We start from the raw sequence: 14,835 nt of genomic DNA, 5'->3' as shown, positions 1-14,835 counted from the left end.
TTTTTTTTTTCTGAGCCACAGACGATGCCTACGTCTCATAGTGTGTCCATTAATTCCAATAAGACTAAAAATGCAAGGCTTATAAACTTTACTAAGCGATGTATGAATACGTCATGAATGACAAATCATTCATGGTGAATGATGAGGCTCCTTCGTGTACTGATGAGCTTTACTGACCATAATTCAAGCACGGGCCCGCCCGCGTTCCAGCCTTTGGGCACGGAAGGCACCCCACAGTTTTTCTCAAGTGTTCATCCTTCCTCGGGTTAGTCGATAAATGGGTACCTAGCTTAGGCTGGGATGTGTGTGTGTGTGTGTGTGTGTGTGTGTGTGTGTGTGTGTACACACACAAGGGTAAAGACATGGGTTCGAATCCTGGACGTGGCAGTCAGCTCATCCTCCCCTCGGGGCTGGTATAAATAGGTACTGAATGAAAAACCTTTTCCAATTTGCTTTTGACTGGTGGCTCCTGAAAGAATCTTTAGGTCTTCACTTACCTTTCAGGTAGATATAGAGCGACTCTTTCAGGCGATCGGCGCCCCTGAAGAGCACCACGAGACTCAGGACGTTAGCGACGATGCCGATGCCACAGATGACAGGGATGACGACAGAGAAGCCCAACAGCTCCCAATCTTCGACGTGACCTCCTTCAGGCAGGTACTCCAGGGGGATCGAGGGTCCGGTGTCCGCTCTCAAGGTACTACTTGATTGCGTGCTGGCTAGAGGAGACGCAATAAGAACGATGTTGATGGAAGAGGGGAGAATGGTGATAATTGAGTTGGTGGTGTTGGAGATCGGCATGGTGGTGGTAGATGGGTGGTAGGGGGTCGATGTGGTGGTGGGAGTCTTTGTAGCGTGTCTGGGTAGTGTCCGAGACTTCCTCATAACCTGAACCCCTTACCAAGCGTCTCTGGCGTCTCCTCTTCCTCCCTGGACACAGCTAATCACCACCACCAACGATCTCCCGAGACAGACAGAGTGGGAGTAATTCTTCGACAACGCCGATGACATGAATTGTAGTGGCCCTTGGGAATTACAGAGAGGGCTTCAGTCTATGACTTCGGTTCGTAAAATTTCCTTACTCACGCCCGATATGACATCACCTTGAAACACGACGAAGATTAGCTCATTATGTTGTGGTCAACTATAGAGGAACGGAATATCTACCAACATCGAGGTAATATACTACTCGCTAACACACTGCAAAATCCTCCTGTCACTACAGATTACATTACAAGGTCTCCATGCACAGCGCAGTCGAGGGAACGCATGAGGGAGCATTATCATCACAGACTTCAGTCACCTGACCTCTCTCTGCGTTACCTTCATTAGGTGCTCGAGCCTTCCTGGGGCAGCCCGTTTCCTCGCTGGGGAGTTCATTTCATTATCCCATTTTACGCTCGGTCGTGTGACTGCTACCACATATGCCAGTGGTATATATAATTATATACATCATTACAGTCCGGGAGTCATGTTTTAGCAATGTATGATATCAGAGATAATGGCCCTCAGCACTTCACGGTAAAGTTTCAAAGGCTTAATTATGTTACATTTCGTTCAGTGTCCCTCCGACACACACACACACACACACACACACATACTCACACACACACACAGATACAAAGGCACTAATATACGGGTTTTAAATCCCCATTTTTAACCCCGGTATAAGACCTGAAAATTTTGAACGGACGCACATAAAGCATTACTGTGACACTTTTCCCTTTTTTTTGAAAAATTACTCAACCCACCAAATTTGAAGCTCCACATTTTTTATTTGAAAAACACTGGACATAAAATTTTTTTTTTCCCAAAAAAATTTTCGGGGTTCTTTTATCAACTTTAAAAATTTTTCTTACGCTTTTTTTTTTTGGTGTGTTTGTTTATAACTTTAACCCAGTGTGTTTTTTTTTTTTTGTTTTTTATTTATTTTTTTTTAATGATGTAAATCCCGCACGTGAAGAAGCCGAGTTCTGGAGGTGTGTCCCTGGACAAAAGGCTAGGGGGAAAACTAACTTCCCTACACCACCACTCCCAAGCCTTGATGTTCGAGCCGTCCCCCACGAAGCAACTAAATCAAAATTTTCTTTGGGCTGGTTTAAGGGGAAAGATTATAGAAATGCGCTATTACTCACCTCCCATTGCTTAGGAGTAATTCATAATCAATCCTCATACCCAACAGGAAGGTATCTTAATCCCATTTTCGAGTTATAGTGTAACGGTTGATTGCAGTCGTTACAATTGCTTAGTGTAGCTGCTGATATGTGGGTCAGCCCGCATGTGTCACGGTGAAAGGTTGTGTGTGTGGTGTGTGTGTGTGTGTGTGTGTGTGTGTGTTCTAAGGGAGGGGAGGGGTTTAGGGGAAAGGGGAGGAAGAACACACAAGTACCAGGTGCCATTAATTTCCATTCTTTTGTAATCATCTTTTTCCCCCTCCCCTATAGGAGCCACATGTATAGTGAGAGTTTATGAGAAATTATCTTCAAGACCAGAAGATGTGTCAGGATTTGTTTCGGTTGTTGGATTTAGTAGCTTGGCTATGATGACTTTAACGACCCTAACAGCTTTATAGGCCTGGAACCCCAAACATACTCTCGTGTTCCACCAAAAATGCAGAGAAAAACCTGTTCATGAAGTACACAAAACACAACCACACACCACACACACAACACTTTTTGTGCTAAGGTGCAGCGCACTTTATAGATGACAAACGGGATCCGACGACAACAGGATTCGAACTGCTTCTATTTATGTAGGGGCTGGGTACATGGAGTCCATGGCCTAGCCTTTCTAAACCAAAACCCCGTACAAAAGGCAAAAGGGTTTGGGAAACATTTGGGATACGGGGGGCGGGCACGGGTTTTTCAATGTACCTAAAAAATCACTTTTTAAAATGATAAGGGGTTTGGAAACCCTTTTTTTGGGGCAAAAATTGGGGGGGTTCTGTGATATATATTAATATATATATAATATTTTAATAATATTTGTATGATATTTTATTTTCATATATAATGAAAAAATTTTATTTTTTTTTTTTTTTTTTTTTTTTTTTTTTTTCTTTGTCGCTGTTTTCCCGCGTTTGCGAGGGTTTTGGGGGCAAGGAAATTCCCCACAAAGAAATGGCCCAACCCACCCCCATAACATGTTATACCTTACTCCACACACGCAATATACATTTCCCACACGTTTTCCTGGGTTTTACCCAGGGAAAGCTTCACATTTCCCTTTATTCAATCCACTGGCAGCCCCCGTCAACCCCGATAAATCGATCCAATTCCTCTATTCCTTGCCTCCTTTCACCCTCCTGCTGTTCAGCCCCGAAAACACACAAAAATTTTTTTTCACTCCAATTTTCCACTCCCCAAATTTGGGCTCCCCCCCTTCTCCTCGTCCCTCCCCTCCGACACATAATTCTCTTGACAATCTTTCCTCACTCATTTTTCCCTGTGCCCGACCATTTCAAAAAAAACCCCTTTTGTCTCTCAACTACGCTCTTTTTATTTTCCCCACATTCTCTTACCCTTACGTTACTTACTCTTCAACCACTCACCCCCAAAACCCTTGTCTAAACATTTTCATTTCCAACATCCATCTTTCCCCGCCACTCTATCCATAGGGCCCCCGTCTCGCAAAACCCTACAACATTGTTGGAACCACTATTCCTTCAAAAATTTCCCATTTTTGCTTTCAGATAATGTTCTCGACTTCCACACATTCTTCAACTCCCAGAATTTTCCGCCCCCCCCCCACCCCATGACCACTTCCGCTTCCATGGTTTTAAATCCGCTGCCAGACCCTCCCAGATATCTAACACTTCCCTCTCCAGTTTTCTCATTAAAAACTACCCCCCAAATTGCCCTGACCCTCAAACCTACTGTACCTCAAAAAACCTCTGCTCTTTTTTTCACTTTACTTAAACTTTCCTTCTTTAAACAAAAACTTACCAAACTCAGTCCACATTCTGATTTTCTCACATGAATAAAGCCACCACCCGCTGTATCCACCGAACAACAACTGACTCCCTTCCAAGTTTCTCATCCCAACAGATTCAACTTCCCCCTTTTCCCAACTCTTGCATTCACCTCCCCCTAAAAACCCCACCATAACAAATTAAAAAACCCATGGGACATCCACACCCCTGCCGCAAATAACATTCACGAGAACAATCACTTTCCCCCTTTTTCTACACGTCCCACATTCTTTAAAATCTCGAAAAAAAACTTTCCGGGTTCTAAAAAAAACCCTTGCCTCCCAACCCAATTTTCAATACCTTCCACAGAAGAAATTTCATAAACCCTCTATCATATGCCTTCTCCAATCCATTATGTTTACATACAAATCCATTTGCTTTTCAAGAAATTCCCCCACAACTTCTCAAGCAAAAACCTTTGACCACCATCCTTTTACCACTTTGAAACCACCAGCTCTTCCCCAATTTTGATGCTCTGTACCCCTTTCACCTTTAAATAATATCTCCCATATATTACCAGGTTTAAAAAAACCAAACAAAATTATCCCTTGATTTGAGCAACTCCATCTTATTATCCCCTTTGCCTTTTGAAACAATGGAGCCACATCCGCATTTTTCCGGGCACTTTACCCCTGATCAAACATACATTGAATACCCTTTCCAAACATCAAAAAATACATCACCCCCTTTTTTGAAAATTCCACTGCAATACCATCCAAACCCTGCTGCCTTGCGGCTTTCATTTTTCGCAAAGCTTTTTCTACTTTCTTGTTTACCCAATCACTTCCCTAACCCTCTCACTTTAACCCCCCTGCACACAAAATTTAACTATAATAAGAGAAATATCTATATTACATAGTCACATGTTGATAATATAATCTTATGAGAACATTGTTATGTACTTGAACGTGCTAGATCTCCTGCAGTTACCTGATAGTTGTGTCACATCGTTAACCCGTATATAATAATCACTTAAACAAATGAAGATAACAGATCAGTTACACTTTCTAACTCTAATAAATCTACCCACCTCCTTACTAACATAGAAATCTGTAATAATTACCAGAAGCGACTCGGAGAATATCGAGAGTCATCTTCTCAACATATGGCACCCTCTCCGACTGTCCTCCTCTACTTTCGCGACACATTTACATACAGTAATAAACACAGAATCCGCAGGAGAGGACTTTCAAAGCATCACGCCGCCACAACTACACTTTGTATACTGACACTCTAGCTACTATCACCGTCGATATAGATAGTGTGTACAGCGACATAGTCTTTTTCTGTCATCATCTTGTCCACCACTGTGATGAAAGTATTCTAACTACCCGATAGATATATACTCTTGACTATATATTATTCTTGTATAATTGTGTCTATACGATGCTAAGAGAGAGTTTCCATAAGGTTACTAAATATTAGTATAGAGTAGTAGGTATCTACATTTTTCTATTTGTTTGTAAAAATCAAATTATGAATTATATGCCGGTATATCAATCTACAATAGCAAGCCAGTCCTCGACAGGATCGAAACCTGCGGAGCCCTTGTGCACGTATGGAGATGCAGCTAATGCGCTAAGCGCTAAGACTGTATGTGTAATGAGAGAACTATGTGCATTTGAAAGATAGATATAAATGATAGAGATGACTGTCGTGATCTTTACTCCTCTGTGTTTCTACGCTCCAATGGTTGTATACCGTGTGTCCATCACCTTCAGTCCTCGAGGAGAGTTTGAAAGATGATATACATCTAGCCACACGCCAAGAATAGACGAATAGAGTCTGATCAACCGATACAATGCCACGGTCCACACAGCGCGCTATAGATATCATGCAATACGAAATTCTAGATTTATGAGATATCACGTCGCACGTAGTAGGAAATACAGTCTAAGATCACCCTTGACATAGACACTCGAGATCTAAACCTGGAGCACTCCTTGTGCACACATGCAGGCTAGGACGATCGCTATACGTAGGCCTGCTACGGGCCTACTGCTATACTTACGGCACAAAGCACAAACATATTGCTTGAAATAATTAGGCTCTCAGCGTGTCTAGTCAGCGCACCTTCACAATGGTGCTGACACTACACGGGGTCTAATACGGTTGTTTCCCGATACAGAACACTATATCGCATCAGTATCAGCTTGACCTCTCTAGCTAGTGTGCCTTTGTCTCTCCATTTTTGTATCTACACCACTACTCCGTTTAACCTCACCTCTGATCATGTATCCATTTCTCTTGGTCAAACTACTTCCTACACTTCACTTCTATACTCTAATCGTTTTTTTTTGCCTTTTTGCTTGTGTCGCTGTCTCCGGTTTGCGAGGTAGGCGCCAAGGAACTCAGACGAAGAATAAAGTGGAGCACCACATATCACCCCCATAAAATGTATACAATACGTCTCCCACACACGCAAATTACGTACCTACACAGTTTCCATGGTTTTACTCCAGACGTATTCCACTCTGCCTATTCAATTCCACTGACAGCCGGGTCAATCCCCAGTATACACAATCGCATAAATCTCACTCTATTCCTTGCCCTCTTTCACCTCTGCATGTTCAGGCCCCGATCACACAAAATCTTTTTCATCCCCCCCCCCCCCCTCCCCCCCCCCCCCCCCCCCCCCCCCCCCCCCCCCCCCCCCCCCCCCCCCCACACCCCCCCCCCCCCCTCCCCCACCCCCCCCCCCCCACCCCCCCCCCCCCACCCCCCCCCCCCCCCTCTCCATCTTCCACCTCGCATATTGTCTCCTTTCTCTCGTTCCCTCCACCTCCAACACATAATATTCCTCTTGGTCATCTTTACCTTCACTCTATTTCTCCTTGTGCCGCCTAAACCATTTCAATAACACCCTCTTCTGCTCTCTCAACCACGCTTCTTTTTTATTTCCACACATTCTCTTACCCTTTCGTTACTTACTCGATCAAACACTCTCACACACACATTGTCCTCACACATTCTCATTTCCAGCCGACATCCATTCTCCTGCGCACCCACTTATCCAATCACGCCCACCCTCGCATACCATACAACCAATTGTTTGAACCACTATCCTTCAAAACATACCCATATTTGCATTTCCGAGATAATGTTTCGATTCCCACCATTCTTCCAAGGCTCCCATAATTTCGCCCCTCCCCATCTATGATCCACTATCCGTTCCTCCTGGTTTCATCCGCCAGACATGATCCACTCCCAGTATCTAAAAAAACTTTATTCCTCAGTTTTTCTCCATTCAAACTCACCTCCCATTGACTTGACCCTCAACCTACTGTACTAATAACTTGCTCTTATTTCACAATTTAACTCTTAACTATTTTCTGTCACACATCTTTACCTAAATCAGTCACATCAGCATTCTGCAGTTTTCCATGAATCAGCCACAGCGCTGTATCTCAGCGACAAACAATGACTCACTTCCCAAGCATCCTTCTCATCCCCCAACAAGACTTCATTACCTTGCCCTCTTTCCGCCAAAACTCTTGATTTCACCTCCAACAACCCCAACCTTAAAACAAATTAAACAACCATGGAATACATCACACACCCCTGCCGCAAACCTACATTCACTGAGAACCAATCACTTTACTTCTTCCTACACGTACACATGCCTTACATCTCGATAAAAACTTTCACTGTTCTATAAATTGCCTCCACACCCTTATATTCTAATAATCTTTCATAAGTATTGTATTATTTATATATATATATACTATATATTTACTATTATGTTATATTTATGTATTTACTATATTATATAGATATATAGTATATTTTTTATATAAATATATATTTATATAATATATATATTATATATAGATATATATGCCTCTCATGGATCTTTCTTCTCATCCAGGTGCATATGCTCCAATAATCACCCATCTCTCTCATCAACTTTCAGTTTTACCCATATCTAATCATGAATTATTTCTTTCTTTTCTAGCACATGTTCCCACAACTCCTGTTTCAGGTGTACTTGCTAATCCTGCCTTGCTCTTGTCTCTCACTAACCCCTGATGTCTACTCCAAGGTCATTCCCAACACTTCTTCCCTTTACCCTATGAGCTTCGTTTCACACTCAGATGCCAGTAAAAAACATCAGGTTCCTTTCTCTAAACATACTACCTATCTCTTCCTATTTTTCACTTATGGTTACATCTTACAGCACATTTATGGCTCCCCAATCTTGAGCCATTCGAGGAGGATGATGCACTCCCCGCGTGACACTCCTTATTCTGTTTCCATTTTTAGAATGTTAAAAAAAAATAAAATGAGCATACATACATTAAATAACCTTACCAACCAGTCAAATATTACAGTACCCTTTTTTAATAAATTCCGCACTTGGCACATTACCTACACCAAACCTGCTGCGGACAGCTTTCATCTTCCGCAGAGATTGCTTTTAATAATCTTCTCTGTTTACACAAATCATTTTAACCTAATCTCTCACTTTGAACACCTACTCCGTCCATATAACACCCCTATATATGCACCACAACTATCATTACATATGACTTCACAAACCTTCAAATCTCACTCCATCTCCTTCTCACTATCACATACTTTTGGTTATCTCACCTACCATTTGTGCCCTTCTCACTGAAGTTCCTCATTTGCTCTTGCTTACGCTACTTCTAATTTACCTCCTTCCAGACATCTTTTTTTTCTCCCTAAATTTAATGATACACTCTCACCCCAACTCTCATTTGCCCTCCTTTTTACCTTATTGCAACCTGTCTCTTGACCTTCTCTTGTCTCTCTTTCTTTTATACAATCCACTCTCAATTGCAATTTTTTCCTTGCAAAAATTCGTTCCAAATGGCTCTCTATTCTCTTTCACTAATACCTCTTACCTTCTTTCATTCCACCACTCGCACTACCTTTCTAATAACCAACTTCCCATCTTTTCATGCCACAATGGCATCTTTTGCGCAATCCATCACTGATTCCCTAAATAATCCCTATTCCTCCCCTCATCTCTACCCTTAATTCCATTGTTCTCACCTCTTTCCATTCATGTGTCTTGTCTGTTCTCTGGTACTTCCTAACAGCAAGTCTCCTTCCAAGTCACTTACTCTCACTCACCTCTTACCCCAACATTCACTCTCTTTTTTGAAAACCCATTAAAATCTTCACCTTAGCCTCACCAACAAGATAATGATCAGGGCATCCCCTCCAGTATATAGTATATCTTTATATATATTATATTAATATATTAATATTATGTTATATAATATTATATTATACTATAGATATTTCTATATTATATATATATATTTATATAATATATCATCACCCTGGGGATAGGGGTGAAAGACTACTTCCCACATATTCCTGCGTGTGTAGAAGTGTGCGACTAAAAGGAAAGGGAGCGGGGGGGCCTGAGAAATTCATCCCCTCTCCATTTTTATTTATATTTTTCCAAAAGATTGGAACAGGAGAAGGGGGCCAGGGAGGGGTATTCACTCAAAGGCCCGTCCTCTGTTTCGCTTACGCTACTCTCGCTATTCGCGGGAAAAATTGCGAATAAGTATGAAGAAAAAAAAAAAAATATAATATATATTATAAATATATATATTAAAAAAAAATATTATAAAAACTATCTAAATCTTACACAACACATTCAACACAAATAAATTCTCCATCAAAAAATCACCACCAAATATTAACCCCATAACAAACCTTCTTTTATCTATCTTTTCTAAAAAATCCTTTTCCTAATTTTCCTTACCATTATACCTTAACAACAACCATTCTACCTCCATCAACCAATTAATTAATACCCACCCTAATTAACCAACACTTTCCAACCTTCTTACATTCTCAAAAAACAATACTCAAAAACCCTTTATACCCTTATCATCCTCAACCATATCACTATACTAGACTAATGAAAACTTAACTTCCATCAACACACCTTACATTTTACATATCCAATGATTAATATACCCATCACACATTACAACTACCACCTACAACAAAGAAAAAAATAAACCCTCCACTATCTCACTCGAGCCAATTCTCATCAATAGCCATCTAACCCATTATCTATCTATATACATCACTTTATCATCCCTCTTATCCCATCAAATACCTCAATTCTCCCCAGCTACTACACTGTACACCCAATACATCTTCATTCCCAATATCGCCCTAAAATGCATCACTCATTCCCTCTCGACTACCCTCCGTGCTACATCCACCATCCATATCATATCTAAACACTATCTTCCCCACACCCCACTCACACAACAACCCCTCCAATAAACCCCCCCACCCATCAACACAATTCTCAACCTACCCCACCTATCACCTAATATACACACCACAAACAAACTACTTTCACAAACTCAACCATCACTCACTACAAAACCACACCACCATCAAACCCCCAAAACATAAATAATATAATATATACGACTCTCACACAGCATCATACTACTATCCCTTCCATCACACATATATTAATACAACCCCTCTCAAATATTCTTTCAACCCCCTCATATAACATCATAACCCACACTATATCCATTTCGCAACCACCAAAATCACCTTTACCCACCCCCCCATACATACCACACTCCCCACCATTCCCCACCCTCCCCCCCCCCCACCCCACCACACCCCTATCCATTACCTATATAATACCCCATACATTAATACCAAAAAAAAAACAAATATCAACAGCCCCCCACCCCCCCACACCCACCCCTATATCCCATATATAGATATAGATATATATCACTCCATCACTCATCCCCAACATCCCCCAAAAAAATCATACACCCGTCACCCTCTCCCATATCACCGCAGTACTCTCACCTTGCCACACTCTTTCAGTGATAAACTCACTCTCTACACTTTCGAGTCTGTCACCATCACCCTAAACGTTATTATATCCATCTATAATAATAACTATCTAACCATTATGTGTTATAACCACATTATGTGTAAACTGGAATTTTTTTTGACATTGTAATTTTTAGTAAGATAGATGTCGCTTACTTCTTGCATCTCACTGAATATCCCCAATCGTCTCTACTACCATTAGAATAACCAGCACCTCGCTACTGACTCCTTATGAGCACTTCTCATTAGTTAAGCCTCCGTTGCTGGTTCACTAGATCCAGAGTAGGCGCGCACTCATTCTAGCGTATTGTTCGTGAGAATCCATTACCTAAGGAATGGCATCTGTCCTTCTCAACAAAGTGTTTTCTGTCTATGCTAATAAGCCGAGCCTATGTTCTCGCTCTCCTCCACACCTGTGTAAACTCGAATATTAGCTAGTCACACGTTGAATTAGTCATGGAAGCTGCAGTGAGAATGCACTCCAGTGCGCCTTTGGAGGGTGGAGCCCCACCCTACCGTTCATGTGTGCGCCTCTATCTGTATGTGTTCGTTGACTGTGCCGAAGAAACTCTTAATCCTACTCTGTCCCCACGCACAAAAGTCCTAGTTGATATGAATGATTGGAATAGTGGTATCTAACAATGTTGATTAAAATGTGTTAGCCGACCGGCACGTGGAGAGCAAAATACTGAGCATATCAGCGCTTTCTCGCTCGCAGCCAAGGAAGGTGAGACAGTAGTGAGAAAAACTCTTTGACGTCTTTTGATTTCCGGCTCGTTACTACACTGTCTGTCTGTTCTTTCACCGACTCGAGTCGTGGCTCTATGATATCGTCCCGCTACTGCAACCCACGCTCACTAGAAAAGAGGACTAAGTAGATGACTGTCCCGACAGTGGATTTAATACAATCCGACGAACTAGTAGGCCCTCGTCCTCGAAAAAGATTAAATATATATAGGTAGTTACTTTATCCTGCTGCTAATCTTGCTGCCTCTACACTCCGGAAAAAGCAAGACTATCATATACTCGATAACCGCCACTCTTCGAACCAAGCCAGGAGAACGATTTAGACGATTATATGCGGTTATCTATGATAATGTGTCTCGAGAGTCAGTGTGTAATAGCGGAGCAAACGCTCTGCGACAATTCGGTCGGCAGACTCCAAAAGCGCGCAGGAGCGAGAATGATCCGCAGACCACGGGAACATCACTGTGTTGCTCCTGTGGTAAGCTATCTCTCATTCTACTGTGTTCCATCCCTTCACCACCTCACCCAAATCCCTGCCACGAAAATACTATCTACAGACAAACTGAACATCCCAACCATACTACCCATAATCCTATGACCGATCCCACAATCCACCTCAGGTATCATATCATCCCAACATTCATCTCTCGCTCTCTCTTAACGTTACGTTTCTTATCTCTATCTCTCTACACAACTTCTCTCAACATTACAACTACACTCACTCTCATCACTACTAATCATCACTCTATCATTACAGTTATATATTATATTATTGTGGGTGCTGTGTTTGTGGTGTGGTGTGGAGTGTGTTGGGGCTGTGTGTTGTGTGTTGTTATATGTGTTATTTGTGTGTGTGTGTGTGTGTTAGTGATGTGTGTTGTTTTTGTTGTACTGTGCTAATGTGTCATGTCTTTTCAGTCTTTTGTGTGTGTGTACCGCGTTCTATGAATAGTACATAATGTTTTGTTTTGCTTTGTCGGTGTTTACCCGCCCTTCTGTTTCGTATTACTTCACACTAACTCCATCTCCCATTTCCCCCCAATGTCCGTCCCCTATTCTTACATCTTCCCCCTTAAACCCCTCCCCTTCATATACTCCTGTACCTCTACTCTCACATAGACCACACTTATATTCCCCTCACAGTTCCCCTCTGTGTCTACCATATATGTCCGCACTACTGTGTGTAATTATCCCATGTGTAATGTGTAATCCACTCCCACTCCTCCCCCAATTGACATACCCTCGCCCTCCCCATCCATATTTTTCTTTTTTTATTTCTCCTCTATTCCCTCCCCCCACCTTACCCAATAATTCCACCTAAACTAAATCAACACCGACCAAACTACCGTACAACCCCCTAACTCCACATGCCCGTGATATCCGCGCCCTTTGAAATACCCGTCGGTACACCAAGTCGATCTAATCGCCAGCACGCTCGCTAGGTACGAGCGTGCTAGCGCCCAAATCTAGCCCCAATCGCTCTCACATATTCGTGAAATTAGCTATGTTATATATGCACCCACTACGCACAACAACGCCTCTATTTCACCTCTGCATTGATCATGGTAGGGCCTTATTCTTTGTAAAACCTCCGGTCACTTCTCGCTATTCGCTAGCACCGTGATATCCGGATTCACTCCTCAGAAATCTCACACCCATGTAATAATCAAACAGGAAAATACCACCACAATTACCTATAGACCCTAACAAATTACAAACTAGAAGAAAAGTAAAAAATCCCCCACGACCACAAAAACTGCGCCTCCACGGAAGGCCCAACCCCCCCCGCCCCCCCCTCCACCCTTCTCCCTAGTATAATTGTATACGTCAATGAGATTTTTTGATAATAGTTAGTAAAATTGGAATCAAATGTGGATATCACGGGGTTGACGTGCTGGTCAGTGATTTTTGAATCAGGAATTGTGAAGCGTCTGGAGGTTAAAACCATGGTATGTTGTGTGGGCTGGTTGTGGGAAAAGGGGAGATTGTGGTTTTTGGGCATTAGCATGCGCCAGCTAGGAGATGAGTAGTGAACGAATGGGGGCCTTTGTTTGTCTTTTCCTAGTGCTATCCTCGCACACATGATTGAGGGGTGGGGGATGGTTATTCATGTGTTGTGGCGAGGGGTGGCGATGGGAATGAATAAGGGCCAGACAGTGTGAATTGAGTGAATGGGTATATATGTATGTGTCTGTGTGTGTATATATATGTGTACATTGAGATGTATAGGTATGTATATTTGCGTGTGTGGACGTGTATGTATATACATTGTGTATGGGGGTGGGTTGGGCCATTTCTTTCGTCTGTTTCCTTGCGCTACCTCGCAAACGCGGGAAACAGCGACAAAGCAAAATAGAAAAAATAATATAAAGACGGCGCGGGTAACTGAACATCTTACTAAGGTTATAGCACGTACACACACACACACATACACACACACACACACACACACACACACACACACACACACACACACACACACACACACACACACACACACACAGCCACACACACACACACACACACACACACTCTCTCTCTCTCTCTCTCTCTCTCTCTCTCTCTCTCTCTCTCTCTCTCTCTCTCTCTCTCTCTCTCTCTCATCTGTCTATCTATCTATCAGTCTTTATGTCAAGCAGTTCAAGTTCACAGGTCAATGAATCCATTAAGTATGTACTAAAAACGTGGACGTGAACTGAAAATATTTGCTTTCAAATAATCAGGGGAATTTGCCTTTCATTCATTTCGCCAGTAAATGCATAATTTCTTGTAATTGGAAATGTTAATTATGAATAAAATTCTGTCAAATTCCTGTATGGAAAATTATCTCGACAATATAATAATTCACTAAACACTTATCAGTTATTAATTCCTGGAGGGGAAAAGTAAATCTGATAAATGAAATGAATAATTCCTGTGCTTCTGTTTCATTCAATAATAACAAAAATGCTGAAAATAAATACAAAAAACAACTTTTTATCATATAACAGAAGGAGTTTCTGTTCACAGGACGAGGGTTGGCCTCTCCGTTATCCCTGGTCCCAGTCTATGAATAAGATATTGGGGTATCAGAAGACAAGAGCGTAAAACCCCCACAGAACAAAAGAGCCGCAGTTGTCTATAAGATCGGATCCCTCTCTGCAAGCCGCCTTGGTCGGCCGGACCCTGTCAACACCAAGCGAAGGAGAATTGGAAACTTTTGTATGAAGGGGATCGCATCAGTGGTGTCAGGGAGTTTATACTGTAAGATCAGG

The sequence above is a fragment of the Panulirus ornatus genome, chromosome 67 (genome assembly GCF_036320965.1).
Source record: "Panulirus ornatus isolate Po-2019 chromosome 67, ASM3632096v1, whole genome shotgun sequence".
Taxonomy (NCBI): Eukaryota; Metazoa; Arthropoda; class Malacostraca; order Decapoda; family Palinuridae; genus Panulirus; species Panulirus ornatus.
Note: the sequence above shows the minus strand (reverse complement) of the source record.